Raw genomic sequence first — 16057 nt, 5'->3', positions numbered from 1 at the left:
GGTTGAACAGCAGCAATAACTTCCCTTAATGTCGCCATGCGGAAGTGACGAACCTGCAAAAACTGCTTTACTTTTCTGAGATCGAGAGTAGGCCGAAAAGCCCCTCCCTTCTTTGAAACCACAAAAAAGATGGAGTACCGACCTGTGCGCCTTTCGAGAGGAGGAACAGGCACGATAGCCCCTATCCTTAGCAGGTCTTGCAAACACTGCAGAACCGCTGTCCTCTTGGCCCGCGATACACAGCGGGACTCCAGAAAAAAAGTCTGACGGGAGAGAAGAATTCTAGCTTGTAACCTTCTCGCATCACATCGAGGACCCACTGGTCTGAAGTAATTCTAGCCCACTCTGGAAGAAACAGAGAAAACTGACCACCGATCTGCTCTCCTCCCAAGTGGACCTGTGCCCCCCAACATTGGGAAGCCCAAGAAGGAGCCACCTGACGAGAGGGGGGTCCAGCCAGACGCTTCTCATTGCGAAAGGAAGAACGCTGCCCAAAACAAGGACGCTGAAAGGCTGCAATGGACCGCCCGGGGCGACACCGTTGCGTCTCTCTGAAATGTGACCTCGAGGCTCCCTGCCTGGAAGTAGACTTGGGTCTATCCTCCAGAAGACGCTGAGATTTGGAATCCCCCAAATCTTTAACAATCTTTTCTAGGTGTTCCCCAAAAAGCAATTTCCCTCGGAAAGGCAATTTAATGAGCCGTTGCTTAGCCATATCTGCGGCCCAATGACAGAGCCACAGAAGACGCTGAGAGGAAACAGTCAAGGCCATGAGTTTGGCCACAGCACGGACCAAATCATACAAAGCATCTGCCAAGAACGCCAGCCCAACATCCATCAGTGACATCTGAGGAGTTCCCGGCATATCAGACTCCGAAATCGAAGTCATGACAGAATGTAGCTGAGACAAGCTCCAGTCGCATAAGAACTACAAACAGAAGCTTGAAGTGTCAAAGCGACCACCTCAAAGGCACGTTCTAAAGAGGCCTCTAGCCATCTGTCTTGCATATCCTTAAGTGCCACACCACCTTCCACTGGAAGAGTAGTCTTCTTAGTGACCGCTGACACCACGGCATTCACCCTAGGTAGAGCAAACTGCTCTAAACAGTCCGCTGAAACCGGATACAGCCTGGCCATAGCCCTGGCTACTTTCAGCCCCCCATCCAGATCCGCCCACTGGGCCAAAATCAACTCTTCAATAGCGTCATGTAGCGGAAAGGCCTTAGAAGGTCATCTGATACTAGCCATCTTGGGGTTGACTGCCTGAGAAGCCGCAACCTCAGGGTCCTCTATATTCAGGGCTTCCAGCGCCTGAGAGATAAAGGACAACTCCTCATGGAAAATCCTCACGGCGGAAGAGTCCTCCGGTTGGTCAGTGAGGACACTGTCCTCCACGTCCTCTACCCCCCCGTCTGCTCCGAGAGAGCCACCATGGAGGAAGCTGCAGGCGACCGTATGCAGGACCCCTCCTCAGACCCCAAAGAAAACCTAGGCTTTTTAAGGGAGGAGAAATCCTCTGGGGAAAAACCCAAAATCTCTTGGTTACACCCTGAGAGAATCAAAGGCCGAAGCTGACGCAGCTGCGTGGGGGGGGGGGGGGGGCAAGGCAACGCCCGATGGAGTAGCAAAATAAACTCTGGCGAAAACCCCTCCCCTGCAACGGAGGGCGCAGCCATGGCATCTGCACCACTGCCCACAGTGCCTGACGCTCCCCCTCGACTCCCCTACCAACGGAGAAGAAGCTTTGCCCAAAACCGCTACCAGAGCCGGCTCCGCGCGCAAATGGCACGAGAATTGCCAGGCTCTGGGCAAGAAAGCACGCTCTTTGGGGGGGGGGGGCCACCAATCCGTCGAGTCCCGCCAAATCAGCGCACCCCGCACTGCAAAGGCCCGTAGCCGAACGCCGTTTCCCGAATCAGGAACAGCATTTTACCGCCTCCGATGCCATCGCCCGTCCCCAAACAAGAACCCAGCAGGACTTACCCCGAAGCGGGAAAGCGCAGGAACTGACAGCTGAGACAAAGAAAAAAAAATCTCCGACTCCACTTCGAGGCAAGCTCAGATAAGCAGGCAACAGAAAACAGGACTCGGACAGAAGTAACGCAAACTTGCTCTCAGCAAACACACACTTCCCTGTGCTTCTATGTTTCTCTTTTAAATAAATTCTATGGTTCTCTTTTTTTTTTTAGTGAGAAGGCAGAAACAAACAGGGAAGGAAAGGAACAGCAAAGCCTGTTCAGAGGGAATTTGAGGTGCAGCAGGGACCCAGCAACTGCGTATGCTGCCAAAGGGGACACCACCAGTCCGCCACCCCCGCTCAAACTGGCCACCGGCCCAGGAGCACCCTCAGAGGACTTGGGCCCAGGAGCTGGAGAAAAAGCCGTCCACCACCTGCTGAGAGAGACATATTAACTGAGGAAGGAGCTGGCCGTCTTTCGTCATCAAACTTTTAACATATTATCTCTACCCCTCCCCCCCCTCTAAGTGGTGGTCAATATGTGTGTGCTTCAATTTTTCATTTTTTGGACTAACTCCCTCCCGTCCCAGGGGAGGTCCTGTACTCTGATGGCCCCCTCCCCCGTTCTGGAGAGCATCACTCTTATTGTGGCAGACTTATTCTACTATACCAATCTACCTACAAGTGCTATAATTTGTTGTGTTAACCATTTTTATAGCGTAGGCGTAGTATCTAATCCACCTTAACGGCACTCCCATGCACTTTGGAATTGAATAACCCCGCCTTCTCCCTTTTGTCCACCAACTCCCCCCATCCTAATATTCCGAAGGAAATAAACGATGGAAAAGAAAAAGAAAGCAAAGAAAAAGGGAAAAAAAAAACAAAAACAAAAAACAACTCAGTTTATGTCCACTTCATAATCGGTTCAGAATAAAACTCCGAGCCCTGGGCGCCAGTGACTGTATATAAGGCTCCCAAATCTTCAGGAATGCCCTCTTTCCTTTTGGGGAGGATCCCACCTCTCTCCTCTCCATCATCAGCAGTTCATATAGACTATTCCTCCAATGCCAATAATCCGGAGGTTCGGAGTGTACCCAGGCCTGTAAAATCAGTTTCTTACCTACTAAACTGGCTTTCCTGATGAACTGCCGGGCTCCTCCCGCATGCAAGACAAATAACTCATACTGATCTAAGAGTAGACCCTGCGGATAAAGCGGGATCCTGCTCTTTAATATCGACTCTAGAAATCCCACAATTTGCCTCCAAAAGTTCTGGATCTTATAGCATTTCCAAAGGTAGTGATATAATGTGCCTTCCCGCTGCCCACACTTAGAACATAAAGAATCAACTTCTCCTCCAAATTTGGATACTTGATATTTTGACATGTATGCCCTATATAAAATCCTATTGACATTCCCTCAAGGCAGCATTTCTCGACAGGGCGGGAATTCTAGCCGATAACTTCTGAAAACCTAGTTTCAGGTTTGGACGCTTTAGATCATGGGCCCATTTCCCTAAAATACGTTCTGTATCTCTACCCCTACTCAACTCCCCCAACGCTTTTTGTAATCCAGAAACCGATAAACGCCTCCCTTGCACGGAACTAAAGAATGCCCTTATTTGGCGCCCATGTCCACTACTCAATTTCCCTTGCTCTAAAGATCTAACATAATATGCTAACTGGTAATACGCAAATTGATGATTCTGAGTGATACCTACCCCTAGAGCTCCAAGCTCCAATAATCGTCCCTTAGAAATCTAGTACATGTTCCAATCTGGTGATCCCCATCGTTGCCCAACTACAAAGTACTTTGTTCTCCGTACCTGGTGAGAACTGTGGGTTACCCTGCAGAGGTAGAAGATCTGTTATATCCGCCGCTAGCCCCCAGATCTCATTTAACTCTCTCCACACCTGTCTCAAAGGTCTTACTAATACACTATTGCTTACCCATGGCGGGAGTTGTCGGCTCAGGCATTGTAACAAAAAATATAAGTGGAAAGGTTTGAAGCACTCTTCCTCCAAGCTACGGGGGGTGTAATCTTGCCTATCTAATAACCAATCACCCAGGTGCCGGAGTAGACTGGTCTGGTTGTAGCGACGGAGGTTTGGTAATCCAATGCCTCCCTCTCTCCACGACCCCATCATTAACTTCAAAGGGAGTTTTGGCTTTGACCCCCTCCAAATAAATTTCCTGACATGTTTGAGGATTTGATTTATATCTTTAGCCCGTAATCGTATGGGGAGTACCTGAAATAAGTATAACCATCGTGGAAATTCCACCATACGAAACAGATGCACTCTCCCATGCAGGTTGAGTGGCAGGACTCCCCATCTGTCTAGCCGGTCCTTCAAAGCTGCGATCCTATTACCTATATTCATCAGATGTATTTCCGATGTTTTTTTGGGGATCTGTACTCCTAAGTATTGGAGTGACTCTGATGCCCATCGCAGTGGGAACTCTGCTCCCCACATCTGCCTCACACTATTATCTGTTGCTAACGCTAATGATTTTGAATAGTTTATTTTAAAACCAGCGAAATCCCCATATTCCCTAAAGAGTTCTAATAAGGCCTCCAACGAACTTTTTGGTTGGGTTAGATGAACCAGTAAATCATCTGCAAAAGCAGATACCTTAAACCCTTCAGGTCCCCAATTTACCCCTTCTATTTCCGGGTGATCCATAATTTCCCTGATCAATGGGTCTAATGCCAAGACAAATAGTAGGGGCGAGAGAGGACACCCATCTCGTACCCCTCCTGATCGGGAATAAGGGTGACTGTTCCCCGTTGATCCACAAATATGCCTGGGGATTTACATAGAGTGCCCCTATCGCCTCCTGGAAAGCCCCTTCAATGCCCATCTTAGTACCGCAAATAGAAAGCCCCACACCACCCTATCAAAGGCCTTCTCCGCATCAAAACTGACAACCAGAGAAGGCCTTTTCTGTCGTTCCACTGTCTCCAAGGATGCCAATAGAGCCCTCATATTCTTTGCCACTGTCCTCCCTTGCACAAACCCAACTTGAGAAGATGCTATTAACCCCGGCAAAAGCTTTGCCAGTCGGTTGGCCAGGATCTTCGCATATAATTTAAGATCACTATTCAATAGGGAGATTGGTCTGTAGGAACTTACCTCAGTTTCATCCCTCCCAGGTTTTCGTAATAATATAATTTTTGCTATGTTAAGGGAGTCTGGCATTGTCCTGGTTGAGACCATGTTACATAGATCTAACAGGGGAGGTGTGACCTGCTCCTGTAGGATCTTATAGAATGCTATACTGAATCCGTCTGGCCCTGGCGCTTTACATAATTCACTCTGCTGTAGGGCCAACATCAATTCCCCTTCCTCTTTGCTCCTCTGTGATCTTGGGCAGATTTTGGTTTATTAGATACAGGTTACTGTCTTCTACAATATCGATAGGTTCTGCATATAGCGCCATAAAATATTCCCTAAATCTCCCTATATCATCTCCGGTCTCCCATCCTTCACTTGCAGAATCCTTGAGGGCCCTTTCTTCCCTTGCACTAGCCTGCCTAATAGTGCGCCTGCTTTATTTCCATATTGAAATAGTTGGTGTTTATAATACATTTGTGTTTTCTGTGCTCTTTGATGAAGGAGCTCATTTAGGTTTTTCTGAGTTATGAGCAACTCCTTCTTGTTCTCATCCGTTACTTCCTCCCCTAGTCTCTTCCTTCTTGCCCGAACCTCTCTTTCCAAGCGAAGGATCTCTTTATCCCTCATTTTCCTGGCTCTTGCTCTATAGGCTATCACCTCTCCCCTCATAACTGCTTTGGCTGTTTCCTAGTACAGTACATTATGTCTATGATCTCCGTTAAATTGCTCAAATTCCTGCCATTTTTTACTTATAAATGACTTAAAATTTGGATCTCTATACAGTTCAAACGGAAATCTCCACCCTCCCCTTCCCAAGCCCTCTTCCACTGACCTGTAGTTCAAACCATACCATCGCATGGTCTGAAATCTCACATGGGCCTATCTCTGCTTTTGGCACTTGAGAAAACAGTGCCGGGGATATGAGAAAATAATCAATCCGGGATTGGGTCAAGTGTGCTCTGGAGGTGTGCGTATAGTCCCTCTGCGAAGGGTGTAAAACCCTCCACACATCTATCAGGTTTAAGGCTGAGCAGAGGAAAGGCACACCTCGTGATTGAAATCTATGCTGCAAACCCAATTCACCACATCTATTGATCTCAGGGTCTACCACCATGTTGAAATCCCCTCCAAGTATGACATTGCCCCCCTGGTAGGAGCCCAGCAGTTCCAATAATTTGTTGTAGAATTTCTTGTCGTACACATTGGGTGCATATATATTGCACAGGATATATGAAGATGTGCCTATTTCTACTTCCATTATCACTATCCTACTTCCCTCGTCTCATTTTATTGCTTTAGTTCGCATCTGCAGGCCCCTCCGAATTAATATCAACACCCCTCCCTTTTTACCCAGTGCTGGAGAGCCTACTGCCATTTCCACCCAACCCTTCTGGAATTTGCTGTGCTCATTATTGGAGAGATGGGTCTCTTGGAGGAATACTATGTCTGCTCTGTGTCTCTGCCATGCCTGCAGGACTTTAGTACGTTTGACAGGTGAGGAAATCCCCCCCACATTCCAGGAAATTAACCTAAGTGGGTTCAGCCTCCTGTTTTATTTCCATAACAATATCTGATAACTCCGCACACTGAAGGGTGCCCCCCAGCCCATGGGCAACCCCCATCCTTTAACCTGCAGCTTTCCACCCCAGCTCCCACATCCATTCCGAACCGTGTAGCAGGATTGTTGATAACCGTATGAAACTGATTTAAAAAAAAAAAAAGAAAAAGAGAAGAACCCTCCCTCCCACATCCCCTTTCCATTGTTCCCCCTCCCCCCGTCCCTCCCTTCTCCCTTCCCTCCCTCCCACCACCTCTGAACTAGGAGCTGGCCGTCTTTATTGTTCTTTATTGCTGGTAGCATTTTATTTAATCTTATTTATATTTTCAAACATGCCAGCTTGTGGAGCATACAGATATACACAGAGGAAGTATAATAACGGAATAACTTTTCATAAGTAGACTATGAGGCATATTTTCAAAGCACTTAGCCTTCCAAAGTTCCATAGGTTTCTATGGAACTTTGGAAGGCTAAGTGCTTTGAAAATGAGCCCCTGTGTGGCTGGGGGGAGGGCCAAGATCGGTGTGGCTGGGGGGTGCTGTGAAAAACTGTTTGGACACAAAGGGTGTCATGAAACAAAAAAAAACTTTGGAAACCACTGGCTTAATAATTATCGCCATTCTACTTTCGCAAATGATGGGGTGGAAATAGGACTTTGGAATACACACAAACAGGAATGGAAATGAGGTAGATCTCAAATGATACTCAGAAATGTATGTTCATGACCTAGCTAAAGTAGACAAAGCAATGCAACCAGATGGGGTATATCCAAGTAACTTAAGGAAGATGTCAGTTTTGGAGGCGGTATCTTGCCAAGGACATAAAGACTCAAAGCTGTTCAGAACTAAGCAACCAAAATTATATTGCATCTGCCCCAGAAGACATATGAAAACAGACTTGAATATGTATACACCCTGAAGAAGAGGAAGGACAGGGGAAATATGTAAATTCTAGAAAGATATTAAGGAACAAAACAACCTTTCCAAAAACAGAGAAGCAATAGAGCTGGAGGACATGAAATAAAACTTTAAAGGAGGGAAACTTAAAAGCAACATTAGGAAATAGACACTTTTTCAGAGAAGGTGCTAGACGCTTGAAATGCTCTTCCACAGAAGTGGTGGGGTCAAAATCAGGGACAGAATTCAAAATGCCATAGGACAAACACAAAGGCCCAGATGCATCAACCAAACGTAAAAAAATCAAAATCGTAAAAGTACTTAGCGAATTTTAAAAAACGAAGAATGATTTAAAAAACAGCTCAGAAATGTTCGGTGCGGTATTGAAAAGTACAAGGTATCATACGTCCGTAATCCCCGTCGGTAAAAGGCCCCTAAAGCATGCGCAGAGCAGCCAAGCGTTATGCTGGCTGCTCTGCGCATGCCACTGTCAAAACAAAAAAAAACAAACACATGGCTCCCAAAATAAAAACAAAACTCAAAAAAGGACCGGGAGGGGGCAAAGGCTCTCGTCAGACGGGGGCGGGCATAAAAGGAGAGAGATGCGAAGGAAGAATGGAAGACAGAGGCGTCAGCTGATCTTCTTGCCCGTGCAGCGCCTTCACATAGAGGTGAGAGGCGCTGCACGGGCCCGGTAAGAGGGAGGGGGGCCCGATGGAGGGGGGAATGGCGGCGAGGACCCGCAGAGGAGGCGGGGCACAGGGCGGAGGGTGTCAGTCAGGAGGCGGAGCTGTGGGGTTGACAGAAGAGTACAGAGGAATGGAGGGGGGCCGGCCGGGGCTTCTAAAGTAAGGATTTCTTCGTTTTGCTTTTTAAATTTATAATGCGGGGAGCAGCGGCGACCTCGGACGGGGGGGGGGGGCAAGGCCGTTCAAACAGGACGCTCCTGACGAGCGCCTTTGCCCACTCCCGGTCCTTTATTTTTTAACTTCTGGATTGCTTGCAGAGGGAGTGGGGAGCAGCGGCGACCTGGGGCGTCAATAAAGGACGCCCCTGGCGCGTGTTTTCACCCCCCTTGTTCTTTTTTTTTTTAGTTCTACATTAGAGTTTTTAGCCGGAGAGCCCTAACGAGAGGTACAGACCTCTCGTTAGATTGATTTTTGCCATTTTTTTTGGCAAAGTTTGAGCCTAAACCATTCAAAAAGTAAGAGGACTAGGAACATGGGGTTTTGCCAGTTCATTAAGCCCTAAATGTAGTGCAGGTTCTCCAAATATCCCCCTTGTACTACTAAAACTTCCAGTTTTACAGCTTCTGGAAGTTGGCCCAAAATGTCATTTTTGTTCAGGCGACATTTTGCAACCCTTTACTTGAGGTCCCCTAGAACCTCCAATTTTTAGTCTTTTGAACTAAAATTTTGCACAGCTTAGTTTTTTATCATAAAGAAACGATGTACCAAATTTCATCAAAATCTGAGATGGTGAGGTGGGGACGACCTTTAAAATTGGTCCACTTGACATGGAATGACTCACTAGCCATCCTAGGATTCACAGAGGAGGCTGTGCCACTGGCAGGGTCCTCAATAGAGAGAGCCTGCAGGGCATCAGAAATAAGCGCTGGCAGCTCATCACGGTGGAAAATCCTCACCGCGGAGGGATCATCCAGATCCTGATTCACTTCTGCACCAGACTCTGGCTCCTCAGACCATGAAGGCCTGCCAGAGTCCTCTGAATCCTCGCAGCCCGACCACGGTGGAGGGGGGGGAATGGAGGTGCAGCGCTCTCTGAAGGGGAATGAGCCCTTTTGCACTTCATATTCTGCCAATTATCAGGGAATAACGCCTCAGAGGGCATACCCAGGCTAGAATCCACCGGGGGGGGCATTAGAAGACGCCCATGTCGGGCTTTGTGGGAGAGCTCTTTTAAGCATGTATGCTTTATGCATTAATAAGACAAAATCAGGGGAGAAAAACTCAACCTGGGCACCTGGATCTCTGCCGGGGCTAGTAGCTCCCATATCAGCCTCACTCCGAGGCCTCCCCCCGGGCTCAGGACTCTCCGTCTCAACGGTAGCGCCATGTGGTAAATTCAAAATGGCTGCCTGCTCAGAGCGCGAAGAATCGTCGCTTGCCATGCTCGGGCCGGCTCTAACGTCTATACAGCATGATTTACAGAGCCCCGCTGCTGATCTGCACTTGCCACACTTGGAACAGCGCTTTACTGCCTCCGCAGCCATCGCTGAAAACGGCGGTAAAATTCAAAATGGCGGTTCGCGCCAAAATCACCCTGATCGCAGGCCCACCCCGGAGGAGTCAGAAAACACTCTTACATCACTGGACCGAGTATCACAGCTTCGGTCCCACAGAAAAAGGCAAGGAAAACACCTCTGTTCCTTTTTTTTTTTTCACGCTGTGAGGAAAGCAGAGGTAAATAGAACTCCGGAGACTCAGGTGAGTGGGAAAGGGCGAACCTATGTGCCTGCACCCACTGTTGGTGGGGAAGGACAGGGAAAGCTAAGCAATGTGTCCACATCCTCGGAGGTATGGGTAAGGCAGGGAAAGGGCGAACCTATGTGCCTTTAAAGTGAAGCTGCTATAGCCTCCAACACCCCTGCTAACAACTGGCAAAAGCACAGGAGCAACCTCCAGGTAGATTTTAGATGGAGCTCGAAGAAGCTGCAGCCACTCTGCTAGGGGAGATAGAGAATACTGAAGAGAGGCAGTGGAGCAAGCTGGTATGAGGCACTGAAAAAAGTGTGCTCTCTATCTCCCTCTGCTGGTTGATGGACACAACCCATCTGTAATGGCTGCATCTGCTTGATGACAAGGAATAGAATATTAGGCTTGATGGACATTTCGTCTGTTCCAGAACAGCAATGTACTTAAAAGTGTGCTTTATCAGTGCACTGCCAATGCTGAATAGTAATAGCCTAGACAGCTATCATTCCACGAGGGAGAAAACAGACTACATAGATAAGAAAAGATTTTAACTTTATGACACGTTGACCTTGACTGCCAGAAGTTTTAAATTTTTGTTGCTTGCTACATTACATTGCTATTTTTGGACCAAGTACAGAGAAAACAAGAGAACTGCAGAGGGGAGTAGAGAGTGAATAACGAGAATATGATGCTTGGGATACGAGGGTATATGAATTTAAAAAATGGAATACACCTATGTACCTAACATTTAATAAAACACTGATAGTCCTAGAAGACAGGCAAAAATATCTGGAAAAGCTGTCAGGAAAGCAAAGAGGCAAACGAAAGACAGTCAATAAGGTAAAATTGGGGAACATTTTTTAGATATGTAAGCGACAGGAGTTAGTGCCATAATAGCAATGTGAGGCTCAAGGCTGAGGGGGAGGAATATGTAGAAGCTGATAAGGGTACAGCTGAACTGCTAAACAATTATTTCTGTTCTGTATTCACGGATGAAAGGCCAGGGGCAAAACCACAGAAAATAAATACTGAAGATGGATGGATGGTAGACCAGTTCAGACTCTCATGATGAAATGGCCAAACTAAAAGTAGACAAAGCGATGGGGCCTGATGCTATACAACTGAGGGTACTGACTTGGAGAAGCTCTGGCAGCTCTGCTGCCTGACCTTTTCAATGGTTCCTCAGAATCTGTAGTCCAGAGGGCTGGAGAAGGGCGAATGTGGTCCCTCTGCACACAAACAGAAGGAGGAGACTGCAAATTACAGACCAGTTAGTCTGGCCTCAATGGTGAGTAAACTAATGGAAACACTTTTAAAGTGGAGGATTGTGAGGTTTCTCAAGTCGAATGGACTGCAGGATCCAAGGCAGCATGGTTTCACTAGAGGCAAATCTTGTCAGGCAATCTGATTAACTTCTTTGACTGAGTGACCAAACAGCTGGATGTGGGAGGGGCGCTAGATGTGGCTTTTAGCAAAGCCTTTGACACGGTTCTGCACCTGTGACTGAAGTAAACTGAATGCCCTCGGTATAGGACCTAAAGTGATTGACTGGTTTAAGAACTGGTTAAGTGGAAGGAGACAGAGGGTAGTGGTAGATGGAGTTTGCTCTGAGTAAAAGGATGAAATCAGTGGTGTACCGCAGGGGTCAATCCTTGGGCTGGCTACTTTAAACATCTTCGTGAGTGGTATTGCAGAAGGACTGTCTGGTAAGGTTCGTCTCTTTGCGGATAATACCAAACACTGTCCCAGTACGGCACCCTATTACAGACCAAGCCCAGTATCCTGTTTCCAACAGTGGCCAGTCCAGGTCACAAGTACTCAGCAAGATTCCAAAAAAAGTAAAACAGACTTTATGCTGCTTATCCTAGAAATAAAGTAGTGGATTTTCCTAAGGCCATCTTAATAATGGTTAATGGGTTTTTCTTTTAGGAAACTATCCAAACCTTTTTGAAACCCTATAAAGCTAACTTTTACCACATTCTGAAAATTAATTCCAGAGTTTAATTACACATTGAGTTAATAAATATTTTCCCTGGTTTTAAATTTACCACTTCATTGTATGCGGCCCCTTCCCCCAGTCCTAGTATTTATGGAACAAGTAAACAAGTAATTCACGTCTACCCATTCCACTTCACTCAGTGTTTTACAGACCTCTACCGTATCTCTCCTCAGCCGTCTCTTCCCCAAGCTCGAAGAGCCCTAGCCTCTTTATCCTTTCCTAATAAGGAATTTGTCCCATCCCCTTTATCATTTTTGTTGCCCTTCTCTGTACCTTTTCTAATTCCACTATATCTTTTTTGAGATGCAGCGACCAGAACTGCACACTGTATTCTAGGTGCAGTCACACCATAAAGTGATACCATGGCATTATAACATTCTCTGTTTTGTTTTCTATTCCCACCTAAAATATCCACCTAAACTTCAAAACATCAATACCACAAATACATACAGTACCAGTCCTCTCAACGCTGTATCTCTTTGACTCAACCCTTCTCTATACCCGTGTACTATATATTCCTGACCCTTATCACTTGATATCACATAAACCAGGCCTTCTCAACCCAGTCCTCAGGGCACAAGTCCCATCAGGTTTTGTAGATATCCACAAGGGAATATGCATGAGTTAGATTTCCATGCCAATCTCATGCATATTCATCGTAGATATCCTGAAAACCTAATGAGACGGTGTGACCTGAAGGCTGATTTGAGAAGCCCTGAGAAATGTCCAATCGCCACGCTCACCTTGCACTAATACTGTGCTCTGAAACCCAACCCCATACTAATCATACACCTTCGAATTATGTACTGATCAACACAATATAGTTCATGTCAATACCATTTGGATCTTCGGCAATACCCCTTCTTCCTGATACTTCATTTATCTCCAACTATGCCACCTCAAGTCCAATATACTGCTGTATCCAGGCCAGTACTTAGTTTTATATTCCTCCAATTTGGCTTACAACCCTTAACCCCAAATTCCTTTGCACTACACATTTCCCAACCCTAACCTTATATCCTGGTGCTAAAAAATAAGTAAAATTTCTAAATTTGACAGTTCAGATCTTAGCCCAGCATACATTATCCAGTAGCCAAAACAGCAATGAGTTATATACCACTCAAAACCCAGACTTCTCGATTCACCCCAGATTAACCAAACAGGTTAATCCAGTACTGATGCCCCAACAGGGGCAAGTATAAAGATTTGTTTGCGGATTAATACCTTTCAAATATTTTAACGTCTGTATCATGTCAAAGTTCACATCTTCAGGTCGGCAAGTCTCTCCTTGTACAATTTGCTAACATGTATACTTTGAAGGAAAGGAGAAACAGGGGTGACATGATACAGACGTTCAAATATTTGAAAGGTATTAATCCGCAAACAAACCTTTTCTGGAGACGGGAAGGTGGTAGAACTAGAGGACATGAATTGAGGTTGAAGGGGGGCAGACTCAGGAGTAATGTCAGGAAGTATTTTTTCCTAGAGAGGGTGGTGGAAACATGGAATGTCCTCCCAAAGGAGGTAATGAAAACGGTAATGAAATTCAAATATGCATGGGATAAACACAAAAGAATCCTGTTTAGAAGGAATGGATCCACAGAATCTTAGAGGAGATTGGGTGGCAACGCTGGTAATTGGGAAGCAAAACCAGTGCTGAGCAGACTTTTAAGGTCTACGTCCTGATCGTGACTGAATAGATAGGGATGGGCTTTTAAGAGGCTTCGACATTTACTTCAGAACTTTTAGTGCAAGAGTGCTGGGCAGACTTATACATAGTAACATTGTAGACGACGGCAGAAAAAGACCTGCACGGTCCATCCAGTCTGCCCAACAAGATAAACTCACATGTACTACTTTTTGTGTATACCCTACTTCAGGGCATAGACAGTATAAGTCTGCCCAGCACTATCCCCACCTCCCAACCACCAGCCCCTGGCACAGACTGTATAAGTCTGCCCAGTACTATCCCCACCTCCCAACCGCCAGTCCCGCCTCCCACCACCGGCTCTGCCACCCAATCTCAGCTAAGCTCCTGAGGATCCATTCCTTCCAAACAGGATTACTTTGTGTTTATCCAAAACATTTTTGAATTCCATTACCATTTGCATCTCCACCACTTCACATGGAAGGGCGTTCCAGGTAACTAACACCCTCTCAGTACTGTGCCCTGAGAATAACAAAGACAAATCAAACTCGGGTATCGCATATCAAGTAAAGTTCGTTTATCTTGTTGGGCGGACTGGATGGACCGTAGAGACCTTTATCTGCCATCACTTACTATGTTACTATGTAAGTAAGTCTGAACTAATGAAAATGAATGGATAAGCCCATTCCGCTGACCTACCTTAAACCTACACCCCCTATCACTATATTCACCCCCAAGCCCTAGTCATTACATATCCTTCCAACCCCCAACCCAACATCCTGATGAAATAAAACCATCAACACACGATTTCATCATTCTTGTGTTAGGAACCTCATCAATCTCCAAATTCAAACATTCAGACATGCAAATATGACACAGAGGAAGGTATACCAAAAAAAAAAATAAAAAAAAACCAGAAAAAAATGACAGCTGTTAAAAAAATAAAAAAAAAAACACTATATCCCCTTTATTTCCCAGATGCCGAAGTCGAGCTGAACTTCCAAGCCCCTTTTAAAAGGGAAGAAGGAAGACAGAGAGCAGGTCGAAGACAGGACACAACACACACGAAAAGCCGTTGAGGCCGGCACGAGCCGTTCACCTCAATTAACCCTCCTTTCTAGGGCGACTTCCCCTCGAAACACACCACCAAATTAAACAAAAAAAATTTAAAGCCATTCTCACACCATTTACCAAACTATAACACCGACCAAAAAAAGCGCACCCCCCAAATTTGGCAGCTCACACACACCACCAATCTCACTACCTGCAAATGTGCTCACAAAGCGGCCGCCGTCACGTGACCACCACAACCCGGCCGCTTGACGTCTTAAAAAGCAAGTGACGTAGGACGCCCGGGAATGAGGCGGTCACGGACCACGGTGCTGCTGGGAGTAGTGACGTGAGGATAGAACTTAGAAGCGCTTACGCTACGCACACAGAGCTTGCTTTTGTCTGGTGTCGCTCTGTCGTCCAAAGAAAGGAGGCGATGACGTAAACGATTACATTTACAATAGTCTATTGACCGATGGTGAAAAACGTGCTCTTTACAACAGAAATAAAGGACTAGACTTCCATTTGTTTTTAACAATACTTATTTTAGCTTGTAACGGAATCCTGTCGACGTCTGACATCACATCCGGAGGCGGTACAAGATGGCTGTTCTTGCCTCCCCCCAAGAAGGTTAGATTGAGTTTGAGAAGGAGTCTAGAAATGATAAGTAGTAGTAGACAGCGAGGAGGTCTATTAAACCTCCACGGTATGAGCCCAAGGAGGATTGTCAGGAGGCAATCTAACCATTTGAAACCTGTAGGCGGAGTCACAAGTGCACCTAAAACAATAGCATAGTAAAAGATTATTAGAACTAATGGCAGAGCTGCCAAGGGGTCCGAATTGAGATTTTAGTACACGCCCCAACCCCGCCCCACTCTGTGTTGGCTCCACCCACCACATAGCGCCACCCCCCTGGCACACCTCCCACTTCCATTTCTGAACCTATTTTATTTATCAGCCAAGTACCATTTTCAATTACCTTTCAGAGGACAAAAGCTCCTGCCTCAGGCTTCCAATCAGATACCGCATACAGTTCAAGCTTCTCCTTCTTACCTACAAATGCACTCAGTCTGCAACCCCTCATTACCTCTCTACCCTCATTTCCCCTTACGTTCCCGCCCGTAACCTCTGCTCACAGGACAAATCCCTCCTCTCAGTACCCATCACCACTGCCAACTCCAGGCTCCGCTCATTCTGCCTCGCCTCACCCTATGCTTGGAATCAACTTCCTGAGCCCTTACGCCAAGCCCCCTCCCTACCCATCTTCAAATCCTTGCTCAAAGCCCACCTCTTCAATGTTGCTTTCGGCACCTAACCTTTATACCTTTCAGGAAATCTAGACTGCCACTATTTGACTGACTGTACATTTGTCCTTTAGATTGTAAGCTCCTTTGAGCAG

The 16057-nt window shown here is 46.4% G+C and overlaps 1 protein-coding gene across 4 annotated transcripts in view; it reads right to left on the bottom strand.

Annotated features, from left to right (window-relative positions):
- LOC115462835 (ubiquitin-associated protein 2-like) overlaps positions 1 to 14930 on the bottom strand; it is a 473475-nt gene extending 458545 nt beyond the window's left edge. For all 4 annotated transcript variants that reach the window (XM_030192869.1, XM_030192870.1, XM_030192871.1 and 1 more), the window contains exon 1: positions 14873 to 14930. The gene's annotated coding sequence lies outside the window, so the exon portion shown is untranslated. The remainder of the gene's footprint in view (positions 1 to 14872) is intronic.
- Between the last annotated feature and the right edge of the window lie 1127 nt (positions 14931 to 16057).

Source organism: Microcaecilia unicolor, chromosome 2 (assembly GCF_901765095.1).
Source record: "Microcaecilia unicolor chromosome 2, aMicUni1.1, whole genome shotgun sequence".
NCBI lineage: Eukaryota > Metazoa > Chordata > Amphibia > Gymnophiona > Siphonopidae > Microcaecilia > Microcaecilia unicolor.
This window is presented reverse-complemented; position numbering and strand designations above follow the sequence as displayed.